A 27,060-nucleotide genomic window follows, 5' to 3' on the forward strand; every position below is an offset into this window, starting at 1 on the left:
CACTAGGACAGACCCCAGCTGACCTATAAAAGAAATAAACTAATTAGGCAACACCCATAAAGTCTGAAACTCCAATAACCTTGGTCCTCGGACTATGAGGACTCACCAAGTATCCACATATAGGAAATGATACCCGCAATCAATCGTGCTGTAGGAAACGAGCACCAAAACCTACATTATAAGACAATGTAGCACACAAATATATATGTGGATCAGTACTTCTGGAATGTACTGAGTATATGAGGGTGAATGCAGAAGTAAGACAAAACTGAATAAACTTTCAAATCATGCATGCAAAGTGTAAAAGGACTCACCTTGGACATGGATAAAATTGAATGCTAAAAGATCATAAAACATGAATAATAAAGCACACTGAATAAGCGTAGTGAGTCATTACACTTAGTTTCTAAAATCTTTTCTTTTTGTCCTTTCTTGTGGGACATCTTTATAATCGACATAAACCATGTGAACTATCATGGAGTCCAACGTCTTACCCATATTGGGAAGATCTGTCCTACCCTTGTCATCGGAATAGAACCTTAACTTATAGTGATCACTAAACTTAACCCATATTGGGATTTAATCCTATGGTGGCTTGTAGTTTACAGAAATTAGGATACGTTCATCCATATTCTCTTCTCGATTCTAAATACTACTCCCATATATATATATATAGTATAGGTTCATACAGTGGCGGATTAGGATTAGGATTAGGATTTTAGGGAAAAATCAATATCTCCATACTGAACTTACAACCAAACTTATAAATATATTGCGGACATATGACAAGATATGAGAATACTTAAATGATCTTAAAGAGAAATAATTTGCTAAGAAGAACAATTTACCTTCGGTAGTGACCGAAGCAGAAGAGAAGAAATGAGGGTACTTAGTCATCATGTATGCTTCGTCTTCCCAAGTGGCCCCTTCAACCAATTGTTTTCTCTAAAGAACCTTTACTAACACCACATCCTAATTCCTTGTCTTCGAACTTGCCTATCCTGTATTTCGACCAGAATTTCCTTATAGGACAAATTATCTTTGACCCTAATACTCTCTAGGGGAACTACTAGGGATGGATCCCCAATGCACTTATTTAGCATCGAGACATAGAAAAATAGGTGGATAGCTGCTAACTCTGGCGAGAGGTGTAACCCGTATGCAACTTCTCCACTATGCCTTAGTACTTTATACGGACCAAAAAATTGGAGACTCAACTTTCTTTTCCTCTCAAATCTCATTTCTTCTTTCATGGGAGACACCTTTAGGAATACCTAATCACCTACTTCAAACTTGAGTTCCCTCCTTTTTACGTTTGTATATGATTTCTGATGACTTTACGCAATCTTCATCCTCTCACGAATCAGCTGAACCTTTTTCATAGCTTCAAGGACAGAGTCTGGACCAATCAAAGTTGCTTCACCAACCTCGAACCACCCTATGGGTGACCTTCACCTACGCTCATAAAATGCTTCAAATGGAGCCATATGAATGCTAGCATGATAACTATTATTGTAGGCAAACTCGATCAAAGGTAAATGATCATCCCAGCTTCTCTTAAATCCTAAAACACCCCCTTAACATGTCTTCTACTTTTTGTATTATACGTTCATCCTGGACATCGATCTGCGAATGAAAAATAGTGCTAAGCTTAATCTTTATACCAAAGCCCTTCTGAAATAACTACAAAAACTGTGAAGTAAACAGTGTGCCTCTGTTTAAAATAATGGACGAGGGTATCTCATGAAGCATTACTAACTCACGAATATATATTTCGGCATAATCTTCTGCCATATCTAAAGTTGTAACAGGTAGAAAATGAGATGATTTGGTCATTCGATCGACTATGACCCAAATTAAATTATGCTGACGTTTTATACGAGGTAAACCTGTGACAAAATCCATATTCACTATTTCCCACTTCCAAGTGGGAATGTTGATTTCCTGAAGCGTACCACCTGGTCTCTGTTGCTCAACTTTAACTTGCTGGTAATTGGGATACTTGGCTACAAACTCGGCTATGTCTCTCTTCATACCATTCCACCAATAGATTTTCATAAATCATGGTATATCTTAGTGGCACCAGAATGGATCGAATATTTAGAACTGTGAGTCTCAACTAGTATCCTTTCCCTCAACTCATCCACATTAGGAGCACAAAGTCGACCTTGATAGTGACGTACACCATCTCCCCCTTGAGATCAAACCTCAACCTTCTGCTACTGTACGACTTTCACATCTGGTTAAGTAAAGGGTCGTTACACTGTTTTTCTTTTACTTCCACTAGTAGAGACTGTTCTAAACCGTTCCGTACCACTACTCCCCCATCATCCTTATCAAGTAAACAATACTCCTAAATGGATAAATCTATGCACTTAACTGGCCAACTCCCATCCCTCCCCCTTCACATGAGCCACACTGCCTATAGACAACCTACTCAACGCGTCTCCCACCACATTTGCCTTACTCGAATGGTAGAGCACATACATGTCATAATTCTTTAATAACTCTTACCACCTTATTTGATGAAGATTTAGTTCCTTTTAAGAAAATACATATTGAATACTCTTATGGTCAGTAAAAATATCAAAATGCACACCATATAGATAGTGTCTCCAATCTTTAAAGCGAACACTACAACAGCTAACTCCAAATCATGAGTTGGTTAGTTATTTTTGTGATCCTTAAGCTATCTGAAGGCATAGGCTATTACTCTCCCATTTCGCATCAAGACACAACCTAACCCAACTCTGGAAGCATTATAATACACCACGAATCCGTCTAACCCCTCCGACAGAGCTAACATGGTGCCGAAGTCAATTTTTTCTTCAATTCTTGGAAATTCTCTCATATTTATTTGACCATATAAAATTCACCTTCTTTTGTGTCAGATTATGTAACGCCCTAAAAATCTATCCCGAGACATCACACGGTGCTTAGGACCACAAGTGATCCCAAGATAACCCATAAACTGGCATACTATTAAGCAACTAATTAAATATGTATAAAATGACTGAGTTTACCATGTGGAAACATAATAATGATGGAATCTGTGAAAATATAATACTGATACAATTTTACATTCTAATAAAGTCTGAAAAGAGGGACTGAAATTACATGACTAACTCTGACTGACATTTGTGAAGCCTCTACTATACCGACTACAGATAGCTTGGGTGTTACTCCAACTACCACTAATCAATACATATGATTAAGAAAGTAAAGTACATAAATAATATCTAACTAAAGTCCCCGTAGTAGGAGGACTTATCATCTACTGGCTGGAATCTGCAAACTATTTGAATATGGTATGCGTGCTACAACTCGTACCTACATTATGAGACAATGTAACACACACACACACACATACACACACACATATATATATATATATATATATATATATATATATATATATATATGAATCAGTTCTTTGAGGATGTACTGAGTATATGGGGGTGAAATACATAAGTAAACATCATCTCATCATCATAATTTGTTAAACAATGCATGCTAAATATAAATAACTCACATAAGCTGGAATATCTAAAATACTGAAATCTGAATTAATAAGAAGTAAATCATACTTTAAAAATCTAGTGAGTCATAACATTTAGTTCTAAAAGATGTACAAATATTCTATATGTAAATTACACTATTTAAGTGTAGAAAGGACTCACTCTTAAATCTAAATCTGAAAGCTGAAATCTGTAGCTAATATCTTTCTGTAAAGCATAATCTGAAATAAAGTTGTGAGCCTTTACACTTAGTTTTCTAAAAGCTTTTCTGTTAAACTTTTCTATCAGGGTAATCTTTCAAAGCTTTTCTTTACTAGTAGGGAAAATACTTTAAAACTATTTTGAAAATCTTTACTGATAGAAAATTCTTTTAAAAACTGTTCTGCAAGGGAGGTTCTTCTAACCGACATAAACCATGTGAGCTAACATAGAGTCCAACATCTCATCTTCCAAAGGAAGAAACCTCACATTGGGGAGAGATGTCATACTCTTGCCAAGGAGTATAACCTGAGCTAAGTGATCACATCTGAAACTGTCATCCATGTAGAAGTGGGAATAATCTGATAATCTGTACCTACGTTGGCTACATAGTTCTATGAAAGTAGGATGCTCTAAACCCACACTTCCCGTTTGGTGCTAAATACTACTCCCTTTTTATTTGCTACGCTCATTCTGTTGGAAATCCACTTCTAAAATAGTACAATAGTTTATAATGAAAACCAACTATATATCTGTAAAGCTAAATCTATAATCTGTAAAGTGTATTTCATATCTATTTTGAGACCAAAAGGTCAAATCTTTATTAATAATCTGAAAAGAATCTAGTCATAAAGTGCTCATAGCATAATCAATCTTGAAATGAAACCCATGCTTCAACTCATGTAAAATCATAGCAAAAACATCATGCTCAATATACCTCTTGAAAATACTTCAACAATATCAAAATAATAAAATAAAGAATCTCAATATCATGCTTAAACTCAATTAGAAAAATCTGAAAAATCGCATTATACGCATAATTATATGAAAATAGTCATGCAATCCAACATTCAATCACTTGAAATTTAATAATCTTCAAATAATAAAACTTGGGTATGATCCCTAATTGCAAATCATGTGAATTTAACTTAGAAGGATAGTTTTGGGCACAAGGACGAAAAAAGTATCCTTGTTCATAACCCCACATACCTTAATTGATGATCTTAAATGAGAAAGCTTGAATCTTGGATTCCTATGATGCTTTTGAAGATGAGTTCTTGGAGTTCTTGAATTGAAAATTCTTAATCTTGAACTATCTTGGAGAATTGATGTGAAAAATTGGATTTCTTGTAGAGTAAGTTTGAGCTTTAGGGTTTTCTTTTGAAAGAGGATTGATGAATAAGTTTGACTTGAATTCCTATTTGTGTTCTTGAATACTGTTTCTTGAAGGAGATGAATCAAATTGATGTTCTTGGGAATGTTATTGAGCCTCTCCGTGACACGCCAATATCACAGAGGTTCATTGGGATGTGACGATTGCCATTTTGGCATCCACCGCGACACGGTGAGTGCAGATGGGACACTGCATTACTAAAAATGCTCTAACTTTTTCACCGAGTGTCGGATTTGGCGGAATTTGGTATTGATGGAAAGCTTATACAATTTCTCACACAATGAAAGGTCTAAATCTAGAAAATTCCATATGAAATAAATGTTATTCATTTTTGAATCCCACTTTTAACATTCTAGGAATGAATTTTAAGCTAGAAAAAGCACGGGGTGTTACAACTTAGTCAATGGTGCGACTATGGAGGAAAACCCTTCAACAAATATTCTATAATACCCATCTAAACCCAAAAATCTCCTGATATCATATGGAGTGACGGGTCTAGGCCAGTGCTTCACTGCATTAGTCTTCTATTTGTCTACATAAATACCAACCCCTAAAATAACGTGCCCAAAAAAGGTAACAAACTCTAACAAAAATTCAAACTTACTAAATTTCGAATATAATGGAGGTCCTTAAGGGTCTATAACACTGTCCTCAAATTGTCTGCATGCTCTTCCTCACTCTAAGAGTACACCAATACGTCATCTATGAAGACAGTGACAAATATGTCCAAATACTGTTTGAAGACCCTATTCATCAAATCTATAGAGGCTGCAGGAGCATTAGTTAGTCCAAATGGCATAACTACAAACTCAAAGTGACCATACTGTGTTTTGAAAGCAGTCTTTGAAATATCGTGCATCTATAGTCTATAATATCTTGAGAGTGACATCTTTCTTGCGTATAAATAGGACTGAAGCACCCCACGGGGAAACATTGGGTCTGATGAAACCCTTATCTAAGAGATCCTTAAGCTTTTCTTTTAACTCTTTGAGTTTGTCTTGAGCCATACAATAGAAAGGGATGGAGATAGGCTAAGTATCAGGAAGAAGGTCAATACCAAACTCTATTTCTCTGTCTGGAGGTACCCCTGCTAAATCATCGGGGAATACCTTTAGAAATTAACTGACTATTCATACCGCCTAAATGGTTTGGGCTTCAGACTTAGTATCTTCCATCTCTTACATTCCTAGCCTTTTTATTCCTCCTCTCTTGTTCCTTCAACTTTTCTGCCTCAATTTGCTGACCATGATCTATCAACCGAGCAATATCTATATCTCCGATCAGCATGGCAGTCCTACACTTCTTGACCACCAAATCACACACCCCAGAGAAAAATTCACCAAATCACACACCCCTCAGAAAAATTTACTCATACGAGCTCTGGAGTCAGGCAATAACTCTGGAGCATACGTTTCTAACTAAGTGAACTTAAGGCAGTACTCCTTCACTGACATAGAGCCCCGCCTCAGGTTCACAGACTCCTCCACTTGGGCCTCCCTCATTTTATGAGAAAAGAACCTGTCCTGAAAATCACCTTGAAACACCGACCAACTTATAGGTGCAGCATACTAACCCTTTCCATCCTTACGCATGGTAACCCAATTATAACCAACATCCTTTAATCGGTAAGACGTCAACTCTACACTCTCCTCTTTAGTAACATGCATAATTTTCGTAATCTTTTTCACCTTATCAGTGAAGAACTAGGATCCTTATTCATATTTAACCCGAAGAATACATATGGGTTCATCCTTATAAAATCCCTAATCCTGGCTACAGCTAAGTTACCATTCTGCTGGAGTGGAACTACTGCTGGCTGGTTTCCCAAAACATTTGCATTCACAACCTGAGCTAACACTTGGAATGCATCCCTAAGCTCAGCATATGAAACACTTTCATTCAGAAGGTCTACCGGTGATGGGAAGGATGGATAGTCCTTATTTCTGCGTGCGCAAGCTTTGCGAGGAGGTATTCTCTATCCCGTAAAAGCACAAATTAGAGTAGATACAGACAACCTCAAAGCACGATAGAGATCATGAAAGAAGGGATAATTCCTAATACATCACGTAGCCTCTTACTCAAAGATGTGACGTACTTCACACTTATGATCAAGACTCTACGTAACGCAACATGTCAGAGTCCCTAGGACTCTTTAAAATCTTAGACTCTGATACCAAGTTTGTAACGCTTTGAGAATAACCCTTGGATGTCACACGGTGCTTAAGTCTATGAAAAGTCCCACCATGATATCTAATTGGCACTGAACTCATAGTAAGGTAGACTAAGATATACATAATTGCCGAAAAAAGCCAACGTTTAAATCTCAATTTTGAAATCTTACAACATAAAAATCTCAATAAAATCTTTTTAACTGAAATAAACATTGTTGACACCTAATTTTTACCCTCCTGGACTAAGTTTAATTATGAGTTTCTTTGATTTTAGATAAAATTAAAATATTTATTTTATCGGATTAGTTCATTCTAAAAAATATATTTATTTGGATAATTTATAATTTTAAGTAGCGGTTATACATTTTATATGTATACGAGATTGTATAATTTTATTACTTAGATGATTATTTTATTAAAATTTTAAATTTTTTAATCAAGAGTTGTCCCTAAAATTAACCACGGGTAAAGATTAATTTACAGATAATTTTATTCTCAAAAATAATTTATTTGAAAATATTTGTATGATTTTATTAAATCAAGAAACTCGAGATTAAACTGGTTATTAATTCGTATCGGATTGCAACTAAATTTAGTCAATTTATTAAATGTGATCATAATTGAAATAATGGTCACAATTGCAATGTATTGGCCAATCGATTTTTAATTTGGTTGAAAGTTTAAAAAAATTGGCTAAGTCCTGAATTAATTGGAGTTATTTAAAAAATAACCCCAAAATCCCCTTTTTAAACCAAAAGCAGCCCCTTTCTTTTTTTTTTTGGGCTGTTTCAGCTCCGGCCCACTCTACAAATAGCTACACAACAACCAACCCAAACACACCGTAACCCAACCGGCCCAATAATAATAACAAAAAATGTAACAACGATATCTATATCAAGAAGCGTACAACTGCAAACAACAACTTCAGTTGACCAAATGACAATACCAGAAAAACAAACATCAACAACAATTAACAACGACAACACCCGCCAAATCAACCTGACAAAATTCGGTGACCAACCCATACTAGAACCCAAACTCGGCTGCCTGAACCGTAACTCAAACCCATCCACCCGCAAAATTCGACGTGAACCCAACCCGACCCATCCAGTCCAGCTCAGCAACAATGACTCTCAATTCGTTTTGACCTTTTTCAAAATTCAAATTTCAAATTTGTACCAAAATAGTACAATTCCAGCTCAGACTTTATTTTTCAGTTGAAATCTCCAAAAAACCCCTAAATTATTTCATCCCACATCGTTGGTTCATCAAGAATTCTATTCCAAAAATCCCCTATAAATACCCATTGAGGGATATAGGGTGAGAGGAGGAGGCTTGGAGAAAAACTTGAGGGTTCTGGAGGTACGCACTTCTAACCCTATGTAACCAACCTATTTTCAGAATTGTTCCAAAAAAAATTCATCAAAATCGTTTGAATTCCTATGGCAAACTGAAACCGCGGTGGAGTTCGCTCTAACGAGAGTTTGCAGTCCCAGTTTTGCTGCCTTGAAAAAGGTTCGAGCTTCCTCCTTGTCTAATTTTGAAACCCATGTCGTCGTTGTTGTCTTTTTTTTGGATTTATGGATATATATAATTTTCGATTTAAAAAAATATTTCACACATGAATATACAAGTGCGTAAGTATATGGATATGTAGTCTGTTTTGCGTAAGTATGTTCAATTTTGAAACTCAGTCGGGGAAATGTTGTTTTCTGGAAATTAAGATTAGAGGTTAAATGGATCTGATGTTGTGTTAATGTGATGGTTTTGCTGCTGCTTTGTTATGTATTTAATTTTTCATGGTGAAGGAAGGTACGGTGGTTACGTGCTCATTCAAAAATTAAAGACGTAAATCAACTAGTTACAAATTGAGTGTGTATTTGTCATGTATGCCTAATTCGTTTAAATTTATGCAAATTCATCTCTTTTGGTCCACTATGTCATCTCTTCCTATTTCTTTTGTCCTGACTATGTGAATCTGTGGTTTGTCCTAAGTTTTTGTCAAATTTATATTGTTGTTGCCGCTTCCGCATAAGCGGATTCACTTCCGAGCTTGGTTTGGGATTGTGTCATGATGGATGATTTTGGATAATGTATTTATATATGAAAATATTATCTTGGTTTCATGTCCTCTCAAGGGGTTTGTTGTTCATTGTTGGTATAGCTAGTTCATGAGTTTGGTTTCATTTTAATAAGGTGGTGCATTTTGTTGTTATAGTTGCTAACTGTATGTACTTTACACCTCCTCTTTCTTTTATTTGAATCCATTGTTTGGGTAATTGATGTTAAATAGATGATTAGCCCATGTTTTGACACTCCGTTTGACTGATTATTAGCCGAAATACCTATGCCCTTTTGATTCACTAGGTAGACAACATATTCTACGAAACGTTTTATTAAGTAGATTAATATGTGTATTTTTTTTTTCTTGTGCTCTTCTTCTCTTTAGATTTTTTGCAACCTAAATAATTTGGAGTATCACTCTTTAGGTATAAGAGATACTCGTGGTGTGTTTTAGTGAGTGATTTTGCTTGTTGTATTGAGGTTTGGTCTCCTGATTGTAACCATATAGTGATGGTTGGTTCAAATGGCAATATTAAGATGAGTTTTCTTTTTATTAGCTTCTATTCTTCAAGTATGTTTTTTTATCTAGTATGTAATCCTTATCTTTTCTTTATTTTGAATGAACCCATCTTGAATGAGTTCACTTGGACTCCATTTATCCCCGCATTCGAACTCTGACGTGTCCTAGCCTCAACAAAAGTCCCAAAAATGGACTGAGATATAATAAAAAAGGTTGTATACGCGTGTATAAAACAGATATACGGTGAATATGAGAAAAGGAAAGCTTATTATACAGGTGTAGCACTGAAATACGCGTATGTATAACCAATATATGGTCATGTATACACCAGATATACAAAAATCGCAGTAATAAAAGGGGGATGATATACACGTAGTATACACCTTAGAAAAATGAACAGAAGTCCATAATTCAAAGCTCAAAGCTGGGCAGCTTTATTGATGGGCTATAAGGGCCCAATTTCAATTCTTGTATTATTTTTGTAGCTTGTATTGCTTATTTGTATTAACTAACTTTTTAATCAATTAGCCTAAACAAATTCCCTAAAGTGTCGTTATTTTTATTTTATCTTAGTTTTCTTTTACTTAATTCATAATTTCTTCACCTAATTTATGTTGTCTTAAACGGATTAAATTGATACTTCGATTTTCTCCTTAAAATAAGTCTTTTAAAGATTAAGTATTTTATCCCAAAATGGTATTTGTTATATTCATATGACTAATAGAATCTTTGGATTAAAGTAACTTTCTTCAAATTCAAGAAACTAATTTTTCTTGTAAATTTGAACTTTTTATGATTAATAAGCATTTTTAATTTTACACTCTCTTAGCATTTCTTTCAAAAGACTTCTTTATAGCATAATTGACTTTTCTACGGTAATTAATAATAAGAAAATAATTTCATAATCTTCATAAATATCATTTTTAAATGTTTAAATAAATAATTTTAATATTTTCTATAAACTCAAGTCTTTACAAAAATTAGTCACCTTAATTAGTCAAGTTAGTTCTTTTTTGTAAACCGTTTTAAACGGACGCTCCTAAGTGCATTAAAAATCTTTTTAGGGAGTTAATTGAACCTTTACCCACTTTCTCTAGTTTTAAAGATTTATTTCTGTTTTTGAACCTTTGAACTCTTTTAAGTTTTCTTGATTTTTCTATAAAAATCAAGTGTCGACTCTGTGAATTTTCTTAAAATTATTTTGAAATTTTCTCAAACTTTTTCGAAATAGTTTTTAAGAAAGTCAAAATTATTTTCTTGCCAAAAGAAATCCGAAAGGGATAAAACATAAATGACGACTCTACTGTGGACTTAACTAGGTTCTAACCTAAAACTTAACTAACTTCTTTGACTAATTATTTGGGTCTGTACTATTTAACTGTTTGTTTGCTTATGTGTTTAAATTTTTGCAAAATTTAAACTATTGCATTTGATGGCATACTTCCGCATTTGAATATATAAATTGTTTTGGGGTTTTGCGGATGTCCCGACCCCTATTTATCAATTCCAAATAAATGTTGAAAATACGACAGTTTATTGGCACGTTAGGCATTCGATGACTGTTCGTATTTTCAAACCCGAGTTGTCCACTTGGGAGCCTGGTCAAAGCCCACTCTAGATTCCTAGGATAGAGTTAAATCAAAACCTTTTTAGGCATGAGCCTAGGACGACCCAATACCTGAGGGGGCATTAGGCCCATTAGAAGAACCCACCTTACATCTTTGACTAAGAGTCAATAACATACAATCATCTTTTATGTGTTTTAATTGAAGGATATAATGCCAAATTGTACGGACCATTGTCCCTTGGGATATATTTGGGGGCAATGAAACGTCTTACAAACAACATGTATACCCTTCAAACGCTAGGCTTACCTCTGGCTTGAAAGGTCCCATGCATGCTAGGACGTGTAATAATTGTTTATGTGCTAAAGTATTTCATTATTTGCTTTGGCTATTTTTGCTTGATCTGTGTATTTAAATAACATATATTTGGCTTTAAACAAGATTAGTCCATTATTTTATTTTGAAGTCTTAGAGCGTTAATAGATATATAAGACTCAAAATTTGAATCCTTTTAAAATACACTTAAAAGTCCGTTAATCATATTCCTTCCAATTTACCTCACGTTTTATTCAAAATTTCATTAGGTCATTGTCCAATTCACATTGACCACGCTGCTCTTACAATTTATTTTTCTCGCACTCAATTATAATTAGAGCTATCCAAATGTTTTATTTATGGAAAGACTATAGTGTCTTCGAAAAAGCTTTCGGAATAAACCTTTTAGAATGTTTATTTGTAAACACCGATTTCTCCAATTCACTTTGTTCATTCTTATTCAAAATCCATCAAATGGTCAAAGTTCTAATCATTCAGTCACATTTTCCAAAGCATCCTATTCTTCGAATTCTGAACTAGTCTGTTTCAAATCAAATATGTGTCATTTGTTTCGTATATTAATTACACAAACTAACATTTTTACTTTTTGAGTGTTCTTATTTTCTTTTACAGAGAGTGTTATTTGTGTTGGTAGTCAAACTTTCCCACTTCACAAAGACAAAGATTGATTACTGGAAGAACATCAGTATTTCACACGGTCTAAGATCAAGAACGCAACTGCAGATTCGTCAATTCTTGCTTGGGCTAATAGAAGGACTCGTTCAACTACGGATCCTAGTTTTATCAACACAAATACTTTATCCGAACCAGTTTCCACTTTCTCTGTGGCAATGGACCCGAGTGCCTCGATAGGAAGCGAGATAACCCCAGAGCTCGTTGCCGATTTAGAGTAATAAATTGCCGAGCTAAGGCTCACGGTGATGCAAAGTAGAACACCTTCTCAGACTCCTCCAAACATGACTCTGTCTCCTAATGCTCAACAAAAAAAGGCTTATATTTTCGACGTCAGAAGGAGTTGATCAGGAAGGTCATTTTGCTCATGCTTCTCAGAATGCCCCATTTAGCTGTAATGAACTGCGCTTGACTTGAATTTCCAAAAATTGGATATGTAGGCGGACTATGTCGGTTTTGGTCAACCCCTTAAAATTTTTTATCTTTTTAGTATGAACTACGTTTGACCTGAATTCCTATGAATGGGCTACGTAGGCGGCCTATGTCGGCTTTGGTCAATCCCTTAGAAGAATTATCTTTTCATTTTATGTTGGAACTACCTTTCCTACCTTAATGGAATGCGTAGGTTCTAAACTAGCTTGGTCATATTTCCCATAATATTTTCAGAGAAACTACGATAAAATTTTTGAGAAGACCTCAAAAATTCATCAAAGGATCCTTTCCCAAGTTAAATGAAGATGACATTGGAACATTAACTGGGACAAAATTTTTTGAGAAGGTCTAAAAAATTTCACAAAACATGAGATTGGCTACAAAGTTGAAAATCAAACGTTGCTGAGATCGGGGCATAAATTTTGAAGTTCTTTATGCTTACAGTACTCTACGCTAGAAACAACTCAAGTATTTTACATTATAGACTGGGGCAGAATTTTTGTAAAAGTCTAAAAATTTCATATTAAACAAATGTCACAAGTTATAAGAAAGTTTGGGAGTTATATGTTATAAACCGGGACAAAATTTTTGAGGGAGATCTTTAAAAATTCCACAAAAGTTGTACTTCAAGATCATAAAAATTTGTAAATCAATGATCAACTAGGTGCATCAAGAGAGCGAGATAATAATAACACAGTCATTCTCTCAAAACTAAGAAATTTTCTTTGGATGCAAGAACAGTGAAGTCATAAATTTGACAATATTAAGCATAACAAAGGGCACTATTAGACCCAAAATGGGCTCGCCATAATAATTCAGACAGCTTCTTGTCCCCATTTTTCCTCTTGATTTATGTTTCTATTACTTCTATGATCTCTAACAATTTTTCATATTTTATAGAAAAATGAATGGGCATAACGACGAAGACGCGGAGATATTATCCAAACTACCATTTCTAAATCATCATGAGTCAAACAACTTCATTTTTATCTTTAAAATCTATCTTTTGTTATACTCCTGGCATAATTACAACAACTTGTTGTATTATTAATGAGTATTGTTAAGTTATACAGGTGACATTTTGCAAGATCGGCCTTAAGAATTAACACAATCAATACCCCTGCAGTTCTAAGGATTCAATCCAGAAGCTCAGGACATACACAGGTCCTTTTAAGAATCTCTAATTCAAAAGGCGAAGTTCAACAAATCAACTTTTATCTTTTCTTATATGTTAGGGTTTTCTACCCTTCAAGAAAATTACTGGATTGTCAGCCCATTCGGGGTGGCATACCTTATTATATTTGGGTCATCCATCCTTTCAAAAAAACATATATTATTATTGGATTTTCCATCCCTTAAGAGGATACATTGGACTATCGCTTTACTTAAGACATCTTATTATGTTATGGACTGTCACCTCCTTTAGAGTGACATATGATTATATTGTGGACCGTCACCTCCTTCAGAGTGACATATTATTATGTTACGAATTGTCACCTTCTTCAGAGTGATATATGATTATGTTATAGACCGTCACCCTTTTCAGAGTGATATATTACTATGTTATGGACTATCACCTCCTTCAGAGTGACATCTTATTATGTTATGAACCGTTACCTCCTTCAGAGTGACATCTTATTATATTATTGACGCCACCTTCTCCAGAGTGACATCTTATTATGGACCATCACCTCCTTTAGAGTGACATCTTATTATATTGATCATTACCTCCTTCAGAGTGACATCTTATTATGTTACGGACCGTCGCCTCCTTTAGAGTGACATATTACTATGTTACAGACCGTCACCTCTTTCAGAGTGACATACTATTATGTTGATAGTCACCTCCTATAGAGTGACATCTTATTATGTTATGGACCATCACCTCCTTCAGAGTTACATATGATTGTGTTATGGACCGTCACCTCCTTCAGAATGACATATTTTTACTATGGACCATCACCTCCTTCAACATCATATGTTATGAATTTGGACCTACTTCAGTATGGCATACTAAAACAAGATATGTATGATTGCCCCTATATTGCATTTGCTACTAATAATTTTTTCCAGGTGATTATAAGACATGTTGGACCATCATTCCGTTCAATGTGACATGTTATCTTCAAGATGGGTCGTCCCCCCTTCAATGAGACACGTTGAACCTTTACTCTATTTAAAGTGGCATGTTACATTCTAAATGGGTTGTTCGCCCTTCAATGAGATACGTTAGACTGTCACTCCAATCAAAGTGACATGTTATATTTTAAATGGGTCGTCTGCCCTTCAATGAGACATAATTGATCATCACACCGTTCAAAGTGGCATGCTGCATTCAAGATAAGTCATTCACTTTTTACTAGTGCATGATGGGTTGTCACCACGTTCAAAGCGGTATAATATTTTTAGAATAAGTTCGATTATCTCAGCATGGCGTGTCCAAACAGGTTTGCACCAATTTATATTTGGGTAATGCTATATCTGCAACTAATAATTTTGTTAAAGATATTGTTGAGAGCATTTGAAATGATGAAATTCTCAATTCAAAACCACGGGTGTGGACACCTCCAAAAAGGACGCTATACAACGCGAAACTTTTTCTTTGCATCGAACTGGGACATGATCCGCAGAGAAATATCAAACTCTTTTGACGCGAGCTAAAGAAAGACTTTGACCGCCATCAAACCATACCCTTATTAGAAGACGTGTGGGATATTTTGAGATATTCTGGTTTCAGTTTCACTTTCAGGATATTTTTAAAATCATACGGGAAGTAACCATCCCTTTCCTTCAAATTTGAATGATAACGCACTCAGAGTATTGGAAATTATGTCCATGTAAATTAGTGCCTATGGATGTGAAGGATTCCACATTCATGGTTAAGAGGTTACAAGCCTTTTTTTCATAAGCTCAAATAACTTATCACTCATTACGATCCAAAGATCGTCTAAAATAAAAGATTGTCTTTTCTATCGATTGAGATGAACTACAGGCAGTCTGATTCCCCGATTCTCGAAGATATGTAGGCTGAGCTCTACGTAGAAAACTCAACTGCACTCCAACCTCCCCCCAATCCTCTTATTCCACAGTTTTTCAGTTTCACCAAAATTAGAAACTCGGAATAACTTGAGAATTCTTTGAAAATCGTGCTTTAAAAAACAAGCTTCATGAAATACAAGTGACCTGAATTCTCATGCAGTCTAAGATATGTAGGAAATTCGATATCGGTGTCCGGCCATATCTCCCTAAAACTTGTGCAAAAACCAACCTCATTTGAGAAATGAATTTATGGGCAGACAAAAATTAGGAACGTCAAACTTCCTTTGCCCAAGGTTACTTTCACCCATCCTACCCAACGGGGGAGGGGCAGTTGTTGACACCTATTTTTTACCCTCCACAACTAAGTTTAATGTTGAGTTTCTTTGATCTTAAATAAAATTAAAATATTTATTTTATCGGATAAATTCCTTCTAAAAAAACATTCATTTGGATAATTTGGTAATTTTAAGTAACGGTTATACATTTTGTATGTGTACGAGATCGTATAATTTTATTACTTAAATAATTATTTTATTGGAAATTTTATTTTTTAATAAAGTGTTGTCCCTAAAATTAACTACAGGTAAAAATTAATTTAATATATTTTATTCTTAAAAATAATTTATTTAAAAATATTTATTTTATTTTATTAAATCAAGAAACTCGAGATTAAATCGGTTATTAATTCATATCGGATTGCAACTAAATTTAGTCAATTTATTAAATGTGATCATAATTGAAACAATGGTCACAACTGCAATGCAATTAACTAATCAATTTGTTAATTTGGCTGAAAATTAACAAATTCAGTCGATCAAACGACAAGAACAGAAAACGAACATCAACAACAATTAACAATGACGACACCCGCCAAATCGACCGAATAAAATTTGGCGAATAACCCACACCAGAACTTGAATCTGGCTGCCTGACCGTAACTCGAACCCAACCACCCGCAAAATCCAATGTGAACCCGACCGACCCGTCCAACTCAGCAACAACGACTCTGAATCCGTTTGAACTTTTTTCAAATTTAATTTTTAAATTTGTACCAAGACAGTACAATTCCAGCTCAGATTTTATTCCTCAGTTGAAATTTCCAAAAATTTCCCTAAATTATTTCATCCCACATCATTAGTTCATCAAGAATTCCCTTCCGAAATTCCCCTATAAATGCCCATTGAGGGATAGAGGGTGAGAGGAGGAGGCTTGGGAAAAAATTTGAGGGTTCTAGAGGTGTGCACCTCTAACTGTACGTTACCAAGGTACTTTCAGAATTGTTCCAAAAAAATCATCAAAATCGTTTGAATTTCGATGGCAAACTGAAACTGCGGTGGAAGTCATTTTGACAAGAGTTTGCAGTCCCAGTCTTGCTGCCCTGAAAAAGGTTCGAACTTCCTCTTTGTCTAATTTTGAAACCCATATCGTTGTTGTTGTCTTATTTTGGATTTATGGATGTATATAACTTTCGATTTTAAAAAAAAAATTCACACATGAATATACAAGTGCATAAGTATGTGGATATGTTGTCTGTTTTGCATAAGTATGTTTGATTTTGAAACTCAATCGGGGAAATGTTATTTTCTAAAAATTAAGATTAGAAGTTAAATGGATCCAATGTTGTGTTAATGTAATGGTTTTGCTGCTGCTTTGTTATATATTTAATTTTCATGGTGAAGGAAGGTGCGGTGGTTACATGCTCCTTAAAAAATTAAAGACGTAAATTAACTAGTTGCAAATTGAGTTTGTATTTATCATGTATGCCTAATTCATTTAAATTTATGCAAATTCAACTCTTTTGGTTCACTATTTCATCTCTTCCTATTTCCTTTGTCCTGGCTATTTGAATCTGTGGTTTGTCCTAAGTTTTGGTCAAATTTGTGTTGTTGCTGCTGCTTCCGCATAAGCGAATTCACTTTCGAGCTTGGTTTGGGATTGTGTCATGCTGGTTGATTCTAGATAGTGGATTTATATATGAAATGATGGTCTTGGTTTCATGTCCCCTCGAGGGGCTTATTGTTCGTTGTCGGTTTAGCTAGTTCATTAGTTTGGTTTCATTTTAATAAGGTTTGGTTTCATTTTAATAAGGTGCTGCATTTTATTGTTATAGTTACTAACTGTCTGTACTTTACACCTCCTCTTTCTCTTACTTAAATCCATTGTTAGGGGAATTAATGTTAAATGGATGGTTAGCCCATGTTTTGACTCTCCATTTGACTGATTATTAGCCGAAATACCTATGCCATTTTGATTCACTAATTAGACAACATATTCTACGAAACGTTTTATTAAGTAGATTAATTTGTGTATTTGTTTTTCTTGTGCTCTTCCTCTCTTTTGATTTTTTGCAACCTAAATAATTCGGAGTATCACTCTTTAGGTATAAGAGATACTAGTGATGTATTTTAGTGTGTGATTTTGCTTGTTGTATTGAGGTTTGGCCTCCTGACTGTAACCATATATGTGATGGTTTGTTCAAATGGGAATATTAAGATGAGTTTTCTTTTTATTAACTTCTATTCTTCAAGTATACTTTTTCAACTAGTATCTAATCCTTTATCTTTTCTTTATTTTGCATGAACCCAACTTTAATGAGTCCACTTCGACTCCATTTATCCTCGCATTCGAACTTCGTCATGTCCGAGCCTCAACCAAAGTCCCGAAAATGGACTGAGAGACAAGAAATAAGGCTGTATATGCGTGTAAATAGATATACAGTGAATATGAGAAAAGGGAATCTTATTATACAGATGGAGGACGGTAATACAGTCATGTATACACCAGATATACAAAAAGTGCAGGAAGAAAAGGGGGATGATATACATGTAGTATACACTGTTGAAAAATGGACTGAAGTCCATAATTCGAAGCCCTGGGCAGCTTTATTGAAGGGCTAACTAAGGGTCCAATTTCAATCCTTGTATTATTTTTGTAGCATGTATTGCTTATTTGTATTAACTAACTTTTTAATCAATTAACCTAGACAAATTTCCTAGAGTGTTGTCATCTTTATTTTATCTTAGTTTTCATTTACTTAATTCATAATTTCTTCAACTAATTTATATTGTCTAAAATGGATTAAATTGGTTCCTTAGATTTTCATCTTAAAATAAGCCTTTTAAAGATTAAGTATTTTATCCCAAAATGGCATTTGTTATATTCAAATGACTAATAGTCTATTTGGATTAAAGTAACTTTTTCAAATTCAAGAAACTAATTTTTCTTGTAAATTTGAACTTTTCATGATTAATAAGTACTTTTAATTTAACACTCTCTTAGCATTTCTTTCAAAAGAATTTTTTATTGCATAATTGACTTTTCTCTAATAATTAATATTAAGAAAATAATTTCATAATCTTCATTAATGTCATTTTTAAGTTTCATAATAATTAAAGAAATCCTAAAGGGATAAAACAAATATTGTCCGATAAGTCTCTAATCTTATAACTGAAAAAGTCACTGGGATAGACCCCAGCCGACTGATAAAATAAATTAACTGATTAAGCAACATCCATAAAGTCTGAAACTTCAATAGACTTGATCCTCGGACTATGAGGACTCACCAAGTATCCAAATGTAGGAGATGATGACCGCAATTAATCGTGCTGTGGGGAACGAGCACCAGAACCTACATTATAAGATAAAGTAGCATATAGACATATATGTGGGTTAGTACTTCTGGAATGTACTGAGTATATGAGGGTGAATGCATAAGTAAGACAGCTGAATAAACCTTCAAATCATGCATGCTAAGTGTAAAAGGACTCACCTTGGACATGAATAAAATTGAAAACTGAAAGATCATAAAACATGAATAATAAAGCATACTGAATAGGCGTAGTGGGTCATTACACTTAGTTTCTAAATTCTTTACTTTTTGTCCTTTCTTGTGGGAGATTCTTATAACCGACATAAACCATGTGACTTATCATGGAGTCTAATGTCTTACCCACATTGGGGAGAGATGATTGACGTCCAAACAACACTTTTTAGATATAGATATAAATTATAGATTTAGAAGAAGAAATATATTGATCGTTACTTGTTATAACTGTTAACTTGTTTATCAGTATGAGTTGTGATGGGACTGTTAGAATTCTTCCATTCTTAACAAGAGGTCTTGGATTTGAGCTTTGGGAATGCACAAAAATTATGTTGGAAGTGTGATTTTCAGGAAATTACATGGGATAACCCCCATAATGGGTGACTTTGTATTTTTGTTTCCCATAAGAAAAGTCTTTAAAGACTAGTCTTCTTTCCATTTTATATATAGAACAAGTAAGTTTAGTGACTCGAGGCAGGAGGATGAAGTGGTGGTGAGGTTGGACTCTTAGGATGTGTGTAAGCGGGATAGTTTTAAGTACCTTGGGTCTATGATCCAGGGTATGGTGAGATTGATAAGGATGTTTCTAACCTTATTGGAGCAGGTTGGATGGTATGGAGGCTCGCCTCGGGAGTGTTGTGCGATAAGAAGGTGCCCCTTAAGTTTAAAGGCAAATTCTATAGAGTGGCAGTTCGTCCGGCCATGTTGTATGGAGCGGAGTGTTGGTCAATTAAGCACGTTCATATCCAAAAATTGAAGGTGACGGAAATGAAAATATTGTGTTGGATGTGTGGGCTTACAAAATGGGACAAAGTTATGAATGAGATTATCCGTGATAAGATGGGAGTGGCTTTGGTGGAGAAAAGATGTGGGAAGAAAGGCTAAGATGGTTTGGGCATATGATGAGGAGGGGCGTGGATGCCTCGATTTGGAGGTGTGAGAGGCTAGCATTTGATGGCTTCAGGAGGATAAGAGGTAGGCCGAAGGAATACTGGAGGGAGGTTATTAGATATGACATGAAGCAGCTTCAGCTTACTGAGGACATGATCCTAGATAGGAAGGCGTGGAGGTCGAGGATTAGGGTAGAAGGCTAGTGTTAGTGTGTGGGTTGTAGCTAGAAGTCAGGAGAATTCTTGTGTAGTCGGATTTAATAATCATAGGTTAGTGTACATAGGTGTCTTTGGGATGTGAGTGTATGTCACTACTAGGTGGGTGTCCTATTTTCTACTGCTTAGTTCCTATTTTTCTTATTTCGTGTTGCTCTTATTTCCCGTATTTCATATTCCTGTGATTTTATTCTATTATTTCCTATTCTTTATTTCGGTTATGTCACTCATCCCCTTGTTTATTATCCTTATCTTGAGCCGCCTCTCTACTTCTTCGAAGGTAGCAGTATGGACTGCGTACATCTTACCCTACTCAGACCCCACGTTGTGGGAATAAACTGGATTTGTTGTTATTGTATTTTTTCTTTTCTTTTTTTTCTTTTTTTAATTTATTTGTCTCAACCTTTATTTTTTTATTTTTTTTATTTTTCTGCTTTTCTCAAATTTTTTTTTATTTGTCTCAACCTTTATTCTTTTTATTTTTTATTTTTAGCATTTTTCATTCTTTTCTTCTTCTTTTTTTTTTATTTTTCTCAAATTTTATTTTAATTTTTTTCTCATTTTTATTTTTCTCAATCACTATTTTTCTTTCTTTTTTATTCTTCTTTTTTTTTTTATTAACCTTTATTTATTTCTTGTTTTTTTTTAAAAAATCGCATTTTTTTCTTTTTCTATTTTTGCTCAATTTTTATTATATTTTGCTAATGAATAGAAAGTTGGATAATCTGCAAAGAGGATCTTCTTTCTTTGACATTGTAGTAAATTTAAGGGTGTGACTTGTTGTTTGGAAGTCTTTGGGATAATTTTTCCTCGAAAACAAGAGTTATAAAGCATCTCATAAATCAAGTCACAATGTGGTAGTGTCAAGTCTTGCCCATGGGGTATAACTTGTTGTTTGAAAGTCATTGAACTAAGCCTTGTCTCTAAGACATGATTAATAGATCATCTCGTACATCATGACACAATGTAGTAGTGTCAACGCTTGCCCACGGGGTGTAACTTGTTGTTTGAAAGTCCTTGGGCTAATTTTTACCTCAATGTTAGAGTTATAGAACATCTCATAAATCAACACACAATATAGTATTGTTAACTTTTGTACATGAGGCGTAATTTTTTGTTTGAAGTGTTTGAGTTAAATCTTGCTTCTAAGGCAAGAGTTATAGAACATCTAATAAATCAAGGCACAATGTGGTAGTGTCGACTCTTGCTCATGGCGCGTAACTTGTTGTTTGAAAGTCCTTCATTTTTAGGAACATCTCATAAATCAAGGCACAATGTGGTAGTGTCAACTCTTGCTCATGACCCGTAACTTGTTTGAAAGTCTTTCATTTGTAGAACATTTCTTAAATTAAGACATAATATGGTAGTGTCAACTCTTACCCATAAGGCATAACTTGTTGTTTAAAAGTTTTTGGGTTAAGTCTTGCCTCTAAGAAAAGAGTTATAATGCATCTCGAAAATTAAAACACAATGTGGTGGTGTCAGTTCTTTTGCCCATAGGGCGTAACTTGTTGTGTGAAAACCCTTGGTCTAAGTCCTGCCTCTAAGATAAGAATCATAGAACATCTCATATATTAATACACAAGATGATAGCGACAACTTTTGTCCATGGGGCATCACTTGTTGTTTGATGGTCCTTGGGCTAAATCTTGCCTCTAAGGCAAGAGTTTTAGAACATCTCATAAATCAAAACACAATGTGATAGTATCAACTCTTGTCCATAGGGCGTAAGTTGTTGTTTGAAAGTCCTTAGGTTAAGTCTTGCCCCTAATACAATAGTTATAGCACATCTCATAAATCAAAATACAATGTGTCAGTGTTAACTCTTAGTCATGGGACGTAACTTGTTATTTGAAAGTCATTGGGTTAAGTTTTGTCTCTAAGGCAAGATTTATAGAACATCTCATAAATCAAGACATAATGTGGTAGTGTCAATTCTTTCTTTTTTGAAGGGAATCGAAGAAAAGAAAAATGTAAATAATAGAAGTTGAGGAAAAAGAAAAAATGAAAAAAAAATGAAAAATCAAAGAAAAAAGAGAAAAAAAGGAAAAAATAAAAATTGAGACATAAAAGAAGAAAAAAACTAAAAGAAGAAAAAGGTTGAGAAAAAGGAAAAAAATTGAAGCAAAAAAATAATAATAAAGGTTGAGAAAAAAATTATAAATAAGAAAAAAAATAATAATTAAAAAAAAATTGAGAGGAGAAAAGGGAAAAACGTAAAGGTTGAGAAGAATTATTTTTAAAAAAAGGAAAAATAAAAATCAAAGTAAAACTAAAAAAGAGAAAAAAATTAGAAGTTGAAAGATAAATAAGTAATGAGAATTGTTTAAAGTTATTTAAGGTATAAAAGGTAAATAGATAAAAGTTTCATACATAAAAAAGAAGAAAAAATAAATTTGTAGGACTTTTTCTTATGAGAGACAAAAAAATAAAACCAATTAGTATGAAGGTCATTTATGTAGTTTACCCATTCTTAAAAATGAAATCAGCAACACCTAAATTTGAATTTAATTGGCAAATTTCAATGTGAATATCAAATGTTGAATGAAATGAAAAGGAAAAGTTAACTTGTTTAAAGGCAAAATGAATTGCAAACACTTATAAGAAACAGTCCTTTGGACGTATGCTATCCAACTCAAATTGCAAATGGCAAGATTTGCTTAGATATGGACCTCAGCTTATGAGCCCATTAAGAAGTTAAGTCCTTTCTACTCAATCCCATTGAAAGACCGCTTAAGATAAAAGGGAAAAGGACATGGAATGATCATTTAAAAAAAAAATGACTCATAATTGAACGCATAAATAATATAAATATCAATCATTTTGGAAGTAATTACATGCTATTCTACTTTTTAATTACTTTAATATCTCTTCTTATTAATATACATAAAATAACCGACATATACATAACATTCTGTGTATATGTTGGGATTTTTGTAATATGTTTAGGGAGTTGAGATTTTTTGTAATATTGAAAACATAAGTTGTGTATTTGTGTAATTTTTAGTAATTGAAAAGAAGGGCATACTGTAGTCAGTCGGCTAAAGTAATCTCCTTTTTTAGCCATTTGGCCCAATTGGGTACATGCAGTCTCCATACTCAATTGATACACTTTTATACTATATTGATATATTTTTTTTAAAAAAAGAAAGGAAATTCTATGCAAGCACATGCAGTCCCTATACCCAATTGATATTCTTTTATACCACATTAATACACTTTTATACTACATTGATACACTTGCAATGTGCATATATTCAATTGATACTCTCTTATACTAGATTGATACATTTTTAGAATGCATGTATAAACTAAATAGAGTCGTATAAAATATGTATCTAAATAATAATTATAGTTAAAAATTGTATAAAATGTGTATAGAAATGCTATAATTATTATATAGAATATGTATATATATAGAAACTGTATCATCATTATATATAAATATATATCTTTAACAATTGTATTATATAAAAAGTATAAATAATAGGAATAAAAAATATAATGTATTAATTTTTTTTATATTCTAACTATAAATATTGAGAAAAAAAATTCATAAAATTATACTTAATTGTTAAAATAAAAAAAGTAACTTTTTAAAATTTAAAAAAGAATAGCGAGAGAGAGTGAGAAGAGCAGCCAACAAAGAAAAAAAAAAGAGAAAACAATGAAGTGGTATATTAAAAAGGAGCCGAAATGGCTAATTAATGGAATTACAATTCTTAGGTTACTTTTGGTGGAATTTGTTTGGCCGACTGGCCATTTTCGTCCTTTCCCCTAAGATAAATCAAGAAAAAATTACATCATATCATAACTTAATTTATTATAATTATTTAAAACTTTAACCCTTTGAAATAATAAAGTAAATTTTTAATTTTACTTAAAAGTTCGGATACATCACTAAAGAATATGATGTATTCATATAAAATTTAATGATCTATTCAGAAGAGTCTGATGTATTTATGTGAAATTAAGTGATTTGTCCTAAAGTATGTGATGTATCTGTATGAACTAAATTAAAGATTTTTAGTGAATTCAAAAAATGTTGGGATAGAGAGCTATTAGCATTAAAAATGTTGGGATTTATGTAACTTTTACATAAATCTAACTGCATTCCACCATCTATAGAGAAGCACACTTTTTACGAAAATAAATAAATAGTTGGTGGTAGGGAAAATAAAGAGAAGAATTATAAGGTGGGAATCAAACTTTCACCAAGAAGGTGAAAATTTTAATTAACTAACCCACTGAGCACTAGTACATACATGTTTTTTTTTTTTTGTTTTTCATTTAGTGTCCACATTAGAGTATGTTAATCTGGATTCACGTCATGCAGGATTCATTGAAGGAACTGCTTCTTATCAAAGATATTTTAATATCAGGGTTTGAAATCGAGACCTTTGATTAATGTAGGAGGAGCTTATCCATTGCATTACTTCCTTTGGTGGTTAGTACATACATTCTACTCTCTTCGTTTTATTTTATATTTGGTATAGGTTTCACGAAGCCCATGCTAAATTCGGGCCCAAACTCAAGATATAAAAATAGTAATTTAATTTAAAATATAATTTGTTATATACTTTTTACTTTATAATTAATATAATCTAATGATATGTCAAACATGTCTTGTTAATAAGTTTTTCTAATTATTAAGGTTTTTAATTATGTAATTAGACAATTTTTAAGGAAAAAATATTTGTGAGGAAGAAAGTACTACCAGAAAATTAGAATATATCAAAGGATCGCAAGTAATTCAATATTTTTTAAAATAACATCATTTAAGATATTTAAATAATTATAATTCGATGAAGATCATAAATTAAAAAATATTTATATTTTATGATTTTGTGAGTATCTAATTATTTACTTAAATATAGAAATAAATTTCTTTTGATATTTACTGAATTTTAATTTCATTCTTTATTTTATGTAGCAAGAGTTTTTGCATAATTTATTTTTTTTAATCTTATAAAATCATCTAATACAACAAAATATTTCAATGAATTCATGTTTATATTATATATTATAACCTTAATTTAGAGGTTCTACACAATGATTAACTTCATAATAATCCATAAGGATACTAAATTTTAAATAACCTGCATTAATAGATTACTCTATTCAATCCATTTACTTGTCGTATTTATATTCTACACATCTCTTAAAAGAATATCTTATATATCCCATTTTAATTATTGCTTTATCTTTTTTCATGTTTGCTAAGAAAAATAATATATACAAGGTATTATTTATTAAGTTACCCTATTTATTATACAGTTTTGAGAATTGTACAATATTAATAAGAACTATAAAAGTGTAGTTGAAAATCAATACAAACTTTAATTTTGTACTAGAAATTTTGGAATGATTTTTTGAGCTAAATTGATTGTTAATTAAAGATAAATAGAATTTTAACTAAAAGGTAATTTAAAAAGTGACAAGAAGGGACTAATAATAAAAGTCCAAGTGGGGATGTTCTTAATCAAATTAATGTGGGCAAAAGTAAAAATATATTAGAAAAAGACATCACAATTGTCATGTGTAATATTCTTATTTAACAAAAAAAATGAAATACCTAAAATACAATTGTGAAGACTATCAAAATTGATATCCTCTCTTATATATAGTAATAATTTGACTATTACGAGATTTAAGAAAGAACAAAAGGATTTTTAATATGATTATAAATATATCATAATATTTTTGTGACTATAAAAAATCATGTTATTAATCAAGCGGTAAATTATGAAGTATAATGTTAAAATTATTTTGAATATATTAATTTATAACTTTTTTTGTCTGAACTGAATACAAAATAAAAATATAGTATCACGTAAAATAATAAAATAAATAGAATAATACATTGGATATGTAGATAGAATAATGGTAAGAACTTCCCTTAAAACAATCTAATCATTGCCATTTATCTGCTCCGAATTCTGAATTTCAGTATTTACTCATGAAAAATACACTTGGCCGCAAATCCTAATAGATATAAAAATGAGTAAAAACATGAAAGCATTCTGAATTTGTCCGTTCAATTTAATTTAGCCTTTTAATTTTATAATCATTTAAATACCCTTTAATAACTATAAAGTAAATTATATATCTTCTCAAAAACTCAATACCACTCTCACACTAGAAGATTGTTGACATAAAAATTTTATGGACTCTAAAGAATTCAATTTTTGTTAGAGTTCTTGGAAGTTACTTTACCTTAAATCTAACTTAGAAGCTACTCTACCAAACCCTAAATTCTGCCTATATAAAGGGGCAAATATTCTCTTAAACATGCATCTCAAAAATCCCAATAAATTTATGGGATATTCATAAAGGGATCAAAATCCTCTCTTCTTGATAATCAAATAAATCAAGAAGATACACAAATCCTCCTTTCATGAAGATTAAATCTAAATGTTCCTACGTTAGAAAAATACGTCAC

This window comes from Capsicum annuum, chromosome 11 (genome assembly GCF_002878395.1).
Source record: "Capsicum annuum cultivar UCD-10X-F1 chromosome 11, UCD10Xv1.1, whole genome shotgun sequence".
Lineage (NCBI taxonomy): Eukaryota > Viridiplantae > Streptophyta > Magnoliopsida > Solanales > Solanaceae > Capsicum > Capsicum annuum.